General features: G+C 37.7%; 1 long non-coding RNA gene across 1 annotated transcript; it reads right to left on the bottom strand.

Annotated features, from left to right (window-relative positions):
- LOC106510004 lies at positions 1,590 to 12,600 on the bottom strand. Its single transcript, XR_001308089.2, has 3 exons — positions 9,031 to 12,600; positions 5,856 to 5,949; positions 1,590 to 2,389 (listed from the first exon to the last, which is right to left on the bottom strand). It is a non-coding gene; the product is annotated as an uncharacterized LOC106510004 (long non-coding RNA).

The raw sequence follows: 13,114 nt of genomic DNA, 5'->3' as shown, positions 1-13,114 counted from the left end.
AGAAGCTGGCAAAAAGAAAGAAGTCTTTCCAAAGTTTCCTCTCCCAGTTTTCTCTATATATACCCACTTGAGAGGAGAAGATAAAAATGTTTTGTCCCTTCCTTTCCAAATTTAGATTAGTAGGAAAAAATATTTGTATGAACTATTTTTTTGGGTATGGCAAGTGGTAAAGATTTTTGTTATGACTGCTCGTTTTCTTGTTTTCCCTTTCCTCCTAGAAATGATCATTGTTTTGTCTCTATTCTATCTTCCATTATAAGGAGGAAAAGTATGGGCAAATGAAGTTTTCTTTTTCTCTTATATTTTTGTCCTGAGAGCTTGCTTTATGGCCGGTGAGGCTTCTCTCTACCAGCTAAAGCAGGCTTAGGGTCCTTGCCATGAAGTGACTAGAGTATTCTTTGTCTAGTTCACAGGAAACTTGTCTTAAGGGGTCTTGGTCCATAAAAAGCCTTTGTCATGTCAACCTTTATAGTCGCATTCATGCTGAAAATGTCCCATTCCAGTAGTGCCTACCCTATGTCACAGATTTGAAGGTCTATAAGTAAAGGCATTTTGGGTTCTGGGAGACCAAAAGATACTCTTTTTACTAATACTGTTCTTACCACCTGTGACAATGAAGGTCTTTGCTTTCTTAGGCAAATTCTGGGAGGGAAAATTTTGAATCATTTGGGCTGCATCTTCTGCAATGCCTTTTTTTATCTGCAGGTAAGTCATAACAAAGCTTGTTGGTTTGATTCACTATTGAGAAAAACATACCATTGAAGACTCTACTTATCAATGGCCAGATGATGCATATTTTGAATTGGAAAAACTTCTATATTTGAAAATATTTTTTCCAAAACTGTCTTATAGGTATTTATGAATAAATAACATTGAAAAGAATACACAATGGAGTATGGCATCTAGTCTTAGGGATTTCTTTAAGGAGATGAAATTATATAACCCTCATGCTCCCTTTTTGTTGCTTCTAGTTTCAAAAGATCCTGCCAAATTTATAGAAGAGTTGGAAAAATTGGTGTACATTCACATTTACACATACAGGTACCTAACTGGCTGCTAAAGGGTGCCTAGTGTTACAATAAAAGTTATCCGAAAGCTAGATGACCCCCTGGGGAAAAAAATCCCTCACGGAGGAACAGAATTTCTCCCAGGCTCTCCTACAAATGATCAGGAGATAACTCAGCTGGAGGTTGATATAAAGGAGCTGATAGAAAAAACAGCAGAGCTTTTCCTTCTAAGGTTAACTGGTTGAGGTTGAATTTTACATTCAGAAAAAAATAAGACTTTATACCGACATTACAAAGGCATATCACATTAAACCTTGAAGTTCCAAAACAGGATTCTTTTGATTGATTTCCATCTTAGTTGGAAATCTTTTTTTTTGTTTGTTTTCATTTTTTTGTTGTTTTTTTTTTTTGGGGGGGGGGGGTCTTTTTAGGTCTGCACCCATGCATATGGAGGTTCCCAGGCTAGGGGTCGATTCAGAGGTACATCTGCCATCTGCTGGCCAAAGCCACAGCAGTGCAGGATCCGAGCCACATCTGAGACCTACACCACAGCTCACAGCAACACTGCATCCTTAACTCACTGTGCAAGGCCACGGATCAAACCTGTGTCCTCACGGATGCTAGTCAGATTTGTTTCCGCTGAGCCGTGATGAGAATTCCAGAAATCTTGTTGATATAAAGAAGAAAATTAAAGATAAATGTATTTGGATGGGCAGGCCAGTCCCCTGTTATAATTCAGGCCACAATCCAATCCCTTGAGGAATTAGAATCAAATGCCTTTGTCTTAAAAATCTTTACAAGCCCAGAAATGTAGCTCTAGAAGCAATCCACTGTTTACCTATCCTTACCAATCCCCCAATCTCCATACTGATTTGCTTGCAGATACCCCCAAATTTTCATCTGGGAGAAAACTTGTATACTTTCTCTGTGTCTACTTTGTCTTCTCTAGGGGCTGACAGCTATTTCTTTGAAATGCAAACTAGAGAAATCATGCTTATTAAGAGGAAAAAAGGGAAATATTTAGAACTTGGGCAAATAAAAAAAAATCTTAAGTGCTTTCTCCACAAATATTAGTTTGAAAGTTTTAACCATGTGAGCAGGTAAACTTATTCCATCTGCCAGAAAACAATTTGGATCCGACTTAAAAATAGTGAGTTTTGTATGGTATTTGACTCATGGCTAAACTTTTTAGAATAAAAGCTATATTATTTCTATTTGTATCTGCCTATATGATTATGTGTATCTATATGTGAAGCTCGTAGGTATGGTATTTTTCTACCTCTAGGTGGTATTGTCAACATTAATTTGTAAAAATTCTATCTGGTTGGCTTGAAGGAAAATGCTGCATAGATTGGGCATTCCAAAATTCACAGAAATATGACCTGAAAAATATTTAAATGAAAGTTAGTTGAAATTTGTTAGTTTAATTAAAAGAGACATGTCTTCAGTGTTATTAGCATTAAATCTAATATAGATATCCATCTCTTAATCTACCTAGGATTTACGACTCAGGTTAAGCTTGTGCTGTATTTGTCAGCAAGAGAAAAATAACTTATGGCTAACTTTATTTATGAAAGTTTCATAAAATACTAACCTATGATTATTAACTCTTTTGCTTTTAAGTAGTTGTAGGTAGAGAAGTTTATAAATACACTTTTGAAAAATAATGAGGTTTTATAAGAAATATTTACTTTAAAATAACCACCAAAATCTTTTTAGTACAAGCCTTAAAATTTCGCTAAATTAAAGGATATAAATCCATTGTTTATATCATTTCTAAATAAGAAAATTTTGAATGTTAGATTCTCTGTAATAAAAGTAGACAAACCAAAGATATATGGTTCTATTAGTAGTAAACATGTCTCATGCCACATTGAAAAATTATACTGTAAGAAAGGCATACGCCTTACTTCTGAGTTTTCACTGGAAATTAAGGCTTCTGTGAGTTAAAAATTCTAATTAATATATATAAATTAAGCCTACTAGCAGTAGTAAGAGAAACTATTCCATCTCTGTATGCAAAGAAAGTAGGGTATGTTTTGGAGTAAATAAATGTGATATATGGAGATGCATTTGTTAAGGGAAGTGAAAGCAGTTTTGTCCCAAAGAACTGGCTATTTCGGAATGGATAAGATATTAAAGAACAACCTAAATGGATATGAAGAGTAGGGAAGAGAGAAATCCTACCTTATGTGGTTAAGCTGGCTAAAATTGAATTATTATTATAAGGATTTTTAAAAACAAGCTTCAATATCAATATTGTACTTATGTACAATTTAATTTACTTTCATCTGCTAGAAGGACAAAATTGTCTGACTAGGTGGGTGAACCTGCAGGTGCAGGGGACCTCAGGATCTATCTCTATTGCATACCTAATTGCTTGCGCCATATAGGTCTGACTTTGGGAGCCCACTGGCAAGACTGCTTCCTGAAATAAGACACAATGTTTAACTGCACTAACCTATTTCAAGACTAAGGTTGATTCAGTGAGATATGGAGCCCTCTTTCAACTCAGCTTCTGTACTATGCGAGGTGAACGAAGTATGCCTCCCCAAAATATGCCTCTTTGGCATGTGGACTACCTGGAGCTGGTTATGTTTAAGAAATAGTAGACACAGGAGTAGCTCTGAAAACCAGTAGAAGTTACCCTCTTGTAAGAGATATTCATATCTATAAGAGAAAACTTCTCCTCTGTACCAGGAAGAGAAGAATGACTAAAGCTCCAGAAATTCTTATCACTGAAGAAGGTAATGTTTAACAACCATGCCCTTATTTACTGTGCTTTGCCTGGCAACCACATGACTATCTTCCTTGCCTAACCCCCAACACCTTCTTTGTCTTTAGCTGGAGGTCTTATTTAAGGTGGTGGCTTGGGCCATTTTGGGAAGTTATTCAGTTTTCCTGGGTATTTCCTAGGTATATCTCCCATGTATACTCAGTTTTCCATGAATATCTCCCAGGTATATATGTCATTAAGCTTCTGTTTTTCTCCTATTAATCTTTTATGGCAGAGAGTTCTCAGCTAAGAGCCTTTAGGGGTAGAGGAAAAATACATTTTCCCCCTCTATACAAGCACATAGTGGATGCTTGGACAGTATTGTTTTTTCTATCCTTCTCATGGCATCTTTTTATATTTTTTGAAATCATACATTTAATCATATCATGAAATTTCACTGATACTCATTCACCTCCAGGGGAGATCTATCAGCATTATCTCTGTGTTTAAGTTGAGAATTAATTTTTCTAAACTCCTACCTATAAGTCACTTTCAAGATATGGTAACTTAGGTCTGATTGTACTTAAAAATGCGAACAATGCTTATGTAACTTTAGTTAGGCAGCATCTGGAGCTGATTTCCTAACTTTGATTAACAGAACCAGCCTGATGAATCCCAGATGTTTAAACATGGCTGTATTTCTTAGACTCACTGGATTGTGAGAGTGAATACATGGGAGGAAGGGAAAAATTTACAAGAACTAGGTGACAGAGTGGCCAAGGGGGTTTTGGCGTGTTGGCTTAGCTGGGGGTATCTTTCTCAATGAACATCCCCATTAAAGTTTTATGCATGTTATTAAGACAAAGGTCCAATCCTTGTTAACCCCATAGTATGTCTTAATAACTCATTCATATTTATTCCTACAGAGATATTTTTGAGCATCTACTACATCTAAAGCCTTGTGGTTAGAAAGATAAATAAAAACATTCCTTACCTTTGAGTCACTCAGTTTAGTGAAGGAGTCAGGCATGTGAACAGTAATTATAATCAATTATGACTGCTATATTGAAGGGCTGAGTACAGAAAGTAACTGGGTTTTCCAGGGAAGTCAAGATGGTTTCAAAGGGAAGGAGACACTGGGCTCAAGATTTCTATGCATTACGTCTACTGATTGTATTTAGCTGTGCTAACATAATACAGCTTCCATATAATTGTATGTTCCATAGCTCACAGGGCCATTTATATGTCATAAAAATACATTAAAAAAAATTCAATCCAGAGTCAGAGCAGTAAAAACATGCATATGAATCATGGACTGCCCATCATTTGGTAAAGCTTTTATAAAAACAATATATATATTATTAGTCTTTCTTTTGCCATAAATTATGCTTTTAAGTTAAAGAATGCCTTTGCCTTTTGCAACCTTTTTCTTACTCTAACGCATGCTCAATGTTATGGACAGAAAATCAGATAAGTTCAAAATTACAAGTCTTTGAGGGGGAAAGATGTCATTCTGTGACATTTTAGTTCTCATAAAATCTGCTCCATTCCCCCCTCCCAAGGAAATATCAACCCTGAGTGAAAAGACAAAATGTGTACCCTAAGTAGAGGAATCTGAGTACCCTATTGACAGTAATTTTGAAAGTACCCTATTGACAGTAATTTTGAGAATAATTAAAACACAATTGCATGCTTTTAGAGGTAGAAAGAAATTAAGTATTAAGCTGCTGCCAAGAATAAAAAGGTTACTAATTCTTACACAACTTTTTTCAATGAACTAATGTCCCATCAGACTCAAATGTATGTCAACCCTTTTCTTTACTCAGCTTTGACTAGTAATTTCTTACTCTTCTTTTGTATTCAGTGTCTCAGTACCTCCTTGTCTGTCAAACCTAAACTTACCATTTACTCCTGTAAATTCTTCCTGTGCATTAACAAGGATTGTCCACTTTGATAGGTATGCTAGACAAGCTATACCAACAGACCTGGCTATACCCTTTTCCTGGACCATGTCCCTAGCCTTCAGTTCTTCACCCATCAGATGCCTACTTACCTTTCACAGCCTAGTTTACGTATCATTATATAATCTTCATCACACCTGTAATTGCATGCTCAGGGTTTGTCTTTCTCACCTGATTATAAGTTCCAGGAGAGCAGGAGATTTGTGTGTCTATATTCATCATTGTATCGTCATCATGCTCATTGTAGTCATGCAGAAAATACTTGCTGAAAAGAAAACATTCAAAATATTTATCACTGTAATAGTTTATGCTCTAGTAATATATTGCCTGATCTGTCTAGAAGGTATGTTTTTTTTATCTTAGAGGCTTCGATACACTGTTCTCTGTCCAGACCAACTTTCTCATAAATGATTATATCTTGACCTTCAGGTCTCAGTGGAAATCTCACCTCTTCATGAAGATCTCTCACCAATCTAAGTGAGTAGTTATTTTCTACCTTGTTTTCTTGATGGTGCTCATCAGGATTTATTGTTACCTTTTGAACATGAAAAAATTCAATATATGAGTTGAAGGCAGGACTGTGTTACCCATTACTTAGCCAGGTATTGACTAAGTAACAGACAGATGCTAATTTTTTTTAACCAAATAGAAGTTATATAGATGAATTTAGTGAATTTCTAAATATATTATAAGTTAGGCACAGGCTCTTGTAGCTTTTCATTCACTATTTATATATATCTATCTATATATTTGGAGTTAACACATTTTTATTTTTATTTATTTTTTGTCTTTTGTCTTTTTAGGGCCGCACACATGGCATATGGAGGTTCCCAGGCTAGGGGTCTAATCAGAGCTATTGCTACCAGCCTACACCAGAGCCACATCAACGCCAGATCCAAGCCACATCTGTGACCTACACCACAGCTCACAGCAATGGCAGATCCTTAACCCACTGAGTGAGGCCAGGGATTGAACCTGCTACCTCATGGTTCCCAGTCGGATTTGTTTCCACTGTACCATTACGGGAACTCATTTATTTATTTTTAAAAAGGTTTGTTTTGTCTGATATGAGTATTGCTACTCCAGCTTTCTTTTGATTCCCATTTGCATGGAATGTTTTCTTCCTTCCTCTCACTTTGAGTTTGTATGTGTCCCTAGAAGTGAAGAGGGTCTCTTGAAGACAGCATATATATGGATCTTGTTTTTGTATCCATTCAGCCAGTCTACGTCTTTTGGTGGAAAGTCCATTTTAATTTAAGGTGATTATTGATATGTATATTATTGCCATTTTTTTAGCTGTTTTGAATTTGTTTTTGTTGCTCTTTTTTTTGTTGCTATTTTTCTTCCCCTTTTCTTTTGTGGTTTGATGACTATCTTTAGTGTGGTATTCGAGTTGATTTTTCTTCTTTGAGTGCATATCAATTGTAGATTTTTGGTTTGTATTTACCCTAAAGTTTTGATATAGAAGCTATAAAAATATATATGAGATTGTTTTAAGTTGCTGGTCTCTTAATTCCAAGTGCATCTCCAGTTTCCTGCATTTGTACCCTCCTCACAATTTCTGATTTTGGCAGCATATTTGTGCATGGATGATTATCTACCTTTTCTGTATATATGCCTTTACTGGTGAGCATTTTCATTTGTGGTATTTGTGTTTCTAGTCATGGCTTATTCTTTTCGGCCTAGAGAAGTTCCTTTAGTATTTGTTGTAAAGCTAGTTTAGTGTTACTGAATTCTCTTAGCTTTTGATTTCTCTGAATGAGAGCCTTGCTGAGTAAAGTAATCTTGGGTGGAGGTTTTTTTCCTTTCATCACATTAAGTATATTGTGCCACTCCCTCTGGCCTGCAGTTTCTGCTGAAAAATCTGCTGGTAACCTTACTGGGGTTCCCTGTATGTTATTTGTTTCTTTTCCCTAGCTGCTTTCAATATTTCCTCTTTGTCTTTAATTTTGTTCAGTTTAATACATGTCTTGGGCTGTTCCTACTTGGGTTTATTTTGGTTTTATGGTACTCACTGTGCTTCCTGGATTTGAGTGAGTGCTTCCTTTCCCATGTTAGGGAAGTTTTTGGCTATTATCTCTTTGAATATTTTTTCTGTCCCTTCTCTCTTCTCCTTCTGGCACCTCTGTAATGCGGGTGTTGGTGCATTTAACGTTGTCCCAGAGTTCTCTTAGACTGTCTTCATTTCTTTTCAACTTTTCCTCTTTTTTGTTCTTCATCAGTGATTTCCACTATTCTGTCCTCCACCTGTTTATTCGTTCTTCTGCCTCCTGTATTCTGCTGTTGGTTGCTTCTAATGAATTTTTTATTTCAGTTATTATATTTTGCATCTCCACTTGCTTAAATTTTATATCTTCTATCTCTTTGTGCAGTGTTTCCTGTAAATTATCAATCTTTGCCTCCAGTTTATTTCCAATGTCTTGCATCATCTTCAGCATCAACAGTCTAAAGTCTTTTTCCTGGAGGCTGAGAATCTCCAGATCGCTTAACTGTTTTTCTGTTTTTTTTTTTTTTTTTTTTTTTTTTTTCCTTGTTCCTTTATCTAAGTTATAGTTCTCTGCCTTTTCATTTTTATAGGTTTTTGGTGTGGTGTTCTTCTTGCAGACAATGGAGTTGTAGCCTCTTACTTCTGAAGTCTACTGCCCTTATGGCTGAAGTTGGTATGGGTGCTTGCTCTAGGCTTCCTGATGGGAGGGACTGGTGCCTGCCCACTGGTAAGTGGGACTGATTCCTATCCCTCTGGTGGGTGGGACTTTGTCTCTAGTTGAGATTAGAGGTGGCTATGTGCATGCCTGGTGGGTTAGGCAGCCTGTTTACTGATGGGTGGGGCTGTGATCCCACCTGGATTATTGTTTGGCCTGGGGCTTCTCAATGCTGATGGGTGGGGCCAGATTTTCCCAAAATGGCCACCTCTAGAGGAATACACACTGATAAACACTCCAGAGACCTTTGCCTCCAATGTCCTTCCCCCACATCAAACCACAGTCTCCCCCTGTTTTCCCAGGAGATCCTCTAAAAACTGCAGTTATGTCTGACCCAGATTCCTATGGAGACTCTGCTTTGCCCTGGGACCTAGGGCACATGAAAACCTATGTGAACCTTTCAAGAATGGGGTCTCCATTTCCCCCAGTCCCATGGAACTCCTGGGTACAACCTCTGCTGGCCTTCAATACCAGATGCTCTGGGAGCGCTTTCTTCCAATGCCAGATCCCCGGTGTGGAGACCTGATGTGGGGCTCAGAACTCTCACTCCTGTAGGTGAGTCTCCATGATAGTTACTTTCTAGTCTGTGGGTTTCCCACCCAGCAGGTATGGGGTTTCTTATATCATGTAATAACCCCTCCTACCTCTTTATGTGGCTCCTCTTCATGTTCTGGAGTAGGATCTTCTTGAAAGTTTCCAGTTCATTTGGTTGAAGTTTGTTCAGCATTTGGTTGTAATTTTGTTGTTTTTATGAAAGAAGGTGAGCTCCAGTCCTTCTATTCTTCCGTCTTAATCCTGTCTCCAGGAGTTAATACATTTTTAAATTAAATGTATAAGTAATGTTTTAGAGTCATCCAAAGAATTTTGTTATGTCTTATTATATAAAACCATTTATACTCTGTATCTGTCAGGGAAAAAAATACAAGATGAATTGCATATCTAAGACAACAAAATAATATAGTTATATAACTTCTAGTCAGTAACACCTGGTGTCCGAGGTGCCGTTGACTACTCTGAGCAAGACAGAGACCATCTACTCAAGCAGGTCATTATTGTAACTGGGGTGGCCCTTGCCTCAATTATTTCAGAGGTTTTACTATTGGTTTCCAAGCCATCTTGGGATAATATGATTGATACCCCTCTTACCTATTACAAGTAGCAGCAAATCCAAAACAACCCCCTTCTCAGAGGCCCCTGGAGCTAAACACCCAGAACAGACTCACAGTCCAAATGTGTTAATGATTAAGTGCCTCAGATTGGCAGATCTGATGTGCAGAACCTGAGATCCCCAGATATGCTAAGATTGATTCTTTCATAAAGCTTCTGATCAAGGTCAACCAGGGATTTGTGGTGCTATGCAGAGTGCTCCGTTAAGGGCATAGACAGGTGCATTGGTATGATTCTTACACTTCACAGGCCACAGGAGCATAGGGGAAAGAAAAATATTTTTCTTCTACCCTTCTAGTTTGGGATAGGACACTGTCCCCATAGTAAAAAACAGATTAATAGGAGAAAAACAAACATAGGTTAAGTTTAATAGTATTATTGATGGAAAAATCAATAGGCAATAAAGAAAGAAATGGAAAATTTCATTTGAGACGGTCTTTCAGAAAGATCTGAGGACGGTTTTGCCCATTTATAGATCAAAGTACAGCCATGTAAGTTTTTGAGACAAAGGGTTATACTTCAAATGATGCATTGGCACTTTATACAATCCAGATCTACATAACAATCCAGATCTACATATACAGAGAAGCGAGTAGTGGGTCATGGGTCATCCTGGCCCCTTTTAAGATTAAGAAGGAAGGTTATCTTCTAGGAGTTGTAATCCTTGATGAGAGTAAGAAGGAATTTATCTTGTAAGCAGGTCTGTTGAATGTAGAGGCATGATATACACTAAATGTGGGAGAAGGGGCCCAAACGGGCAAAGAAAAATTGTGTTTAAATTTTTCTAATCTTACCATAAAATATGACTTTTATCTCATCAACATGTATACCTCCTGTACACATGGGAGATACCCAGAAAAACTGAGTAAAAGTGCCACCTTAAATACCATCTCCAACAAAAGACAAAAGAGAGACTTTGAAGAAGAGGCCAGTTATGGGAGGTTTCCAGGAAATCATGGTAACAGGATGTGGCTTGCTATGCATGTTTAAGCTGTTGCCTGCTCCATTGGTAGGAAGTTCTGGAGATGGAGAGTCCTTATTCTCTTCCTGGAACCTAGAAGGAGACACCCTTACAAAGAAAGATTTCCTTTATAAAGGTAAATGTACCTCACCAAAGGGCAAATTCTCTTCTGTTTTTAGAAGTTCTCCTGTGTCTGCTATTTCTCAAAAATAATTGGCTGAAAATAATCTTTATGCTAGAGAGGTATGTTTTGGGGTGGTGTATTATTCTCCCCTTCAACAGCTTCACAGGGAGGGGTGGGGCAGGGTTAGGAATTGGGATGAGCACTGGCAAACTCCTGGGCTCAGAGCCAGCTCTCCCAATTCTGGCCACCCCCACCCCTTATTTTAAACTAAGAAACATATAAGCTTTTGTTCTGCTTTCTTTCCAAGCACAATGGAGCCAACCAGTCCCACCAATCTTCCTTCAGTAAAGCAGCTTTCAGTGATTCCAAATGCATATGTCTCCTACAGGTAGGAATGATGCACGGGTAATTGCAGAACCCACCCCCAGCTCAGCCACTCAGGCAGACTTTTCTTTTTTCATTTCTATACACCCCTATCGCCCGCTTAAATCATCTTTCTTGCTGAAGGAAGAAGGGAAAAATTTCCAAGTTTAATCTGCTAGGACACTCCAAATATAGCAATGTTGGATAGATTTTCCAGATATAAAGTAATGAATGATGTCTGCTGAGGGTACCAGGGTATTGCACCCCAAAATATGCCTCTCTGGCATACAGAATATCTTGAACTAAAGTACACTGAGAACCAGCAGAAGCAGGAAAAATTCTAAAAACTGGGTAGAAGTTACCTTTTATAAAGGAAATTCACATTTGTAAAGGAAATTTCTCTTTATAGAAACGTTCCCTCTCCAGTATCATAACCCCTCTTTATCAATGGAGAAAGCTGTCTCAGATATGCATTACAAACCTTACTAAACAATTCTTGTTTACAGTACTCTCCCTGGTTGTAATCTGTTAACTGCCTCCCTTGCTCATAAGCCCAAAATTCCTTGCTTAGCTTGAGATAAACTCAAGTTCTAATCACCCCTCTGAATTACTCATTGTTAAGTGCTCCCATGTGTACATTTGTGATACAAATACTTATAAACTTTTTTTTTTTTTTTCCTCTTAACTTGTCTCTGGCCAGTCTAATTTACTGGGCCCTATGCTGGAGAATCTAAGTGGGTAAGGGAAATTTTATTTTTCCTTCCATCCAGTGCCAGCATTAGTACAACTGTATAAATAACATGTGTCATTTCATGGGTTGGCAAAATCACATTTACTTGCAGAGGCAATTATGGAGGAACTGACCTTGGAAGTCCACCTCAAGAGCAGGACAAAGTCCAAACGTGAAAAGGTGGCAGAGAAGATCAACTGAATGTAATAATCCAGTCAAAGGCACAAAAGAGAGAAAGCAGGGTACAATGACTGAAGGGAAGAGAACTGGAAAGTTAGTGCTAGAGACAGACTAGGGACACCCTTGGCTGGCAAACAATGGAAACTCGACTTTAGTTGGGAAAGCAATTTTAAGCTGGGTTATGGTATGTGTGTAGAAATGATAGGTCAGGAGCACATGAAAATATTCTGGGAGAGAAGTTAATAAGATTTAGATAAGAGCAGTAGGAAAGGAGAGAAGGGAGATGGACTAGATTAAAAGAGCTACAGTGATTGATGATGCTGGATGTGAGGATAGAGTAGAGGCAAAAAGCTCCCAGTTCCTGATGGAAAGATCAGCTGTCATCTTAACATGACTCCCCTCTGAGATTCAGATTCTTGTTCTGCTCCATGGAACAATAGTTTTTTGGATATTTTAATTTTTTTTTCCTAAAAAATTCTCAAATTTTCTTTCAGAGTTAAAACGTAACTTAGACAAAACTGCTTTACATGCTCAGGAGTCATCTACGAGCTTCCCCTTTGTCAGGAAAAGGGACTTTTAACCAACAAGCAACAATTTCCTTTGAAGCATCTCTCCTTAGGAATCACTTAGCCTTTTTTTTTTTTTTTTTTCTTTTCTTTCAATCAATTTGGGAAAAATAGCTCTTGACATGCAACAGTTGTTAGAACTTTGTTAGTGGGTGGGTTTCATATACTTTTCATTTTTTCCTGATCACAGCACCATGAGAACGGCTTTGAGGCTTTTTATAGGTAGACAGCAGTGTACTGTTTAGCTGTCATCAGAATTATCTGCAAAATGGGAAATGATAAAAAGCCACCTATGAACAGCTGCAGCAGACCCATGAACATGAATCCCATGGACACCCCTGTAGGGGACATCTGTAGTTTTAAGGAAGATAAAGTGAGAGCCACTAGTGAGTGTGCTATGTCAGAGCCCAGGCTCTGTAGGTGCATCTGGGAATAAGTACCTTTTTAGGGAATTACCAGCTTCGTGAGCTTGGGGAAATTACCCAGCTTCCCTGGGCTTTAGTTCCCCTATCTATATAATGAGGTTATAGTGATCAATCTTATTAAATGAAAAAAATGCTAGTATCAGTTACAGCTAACGTGCTTCATTTTATGTTTATTAAGTACCAACATTCACTAAGAGTTTTATGTGCAGTAT

Source organism: Sus scrofa, chromosome 4, assembly GCF_000003025.6.
Source record: "Sus scrofa isolate TJ Tabasco breed Duroc chromosome 4, Sscrofa11.1, whole genome shotgun sequence".
NCBI lineage: Eukaryota > Metazoa > Chordata > Mammalia > Artiodactyla > Suidae > Sus > Sus scrofa.
This window is presented reverse-complemented; position numbering and strand designations above follow the sequence as displayed.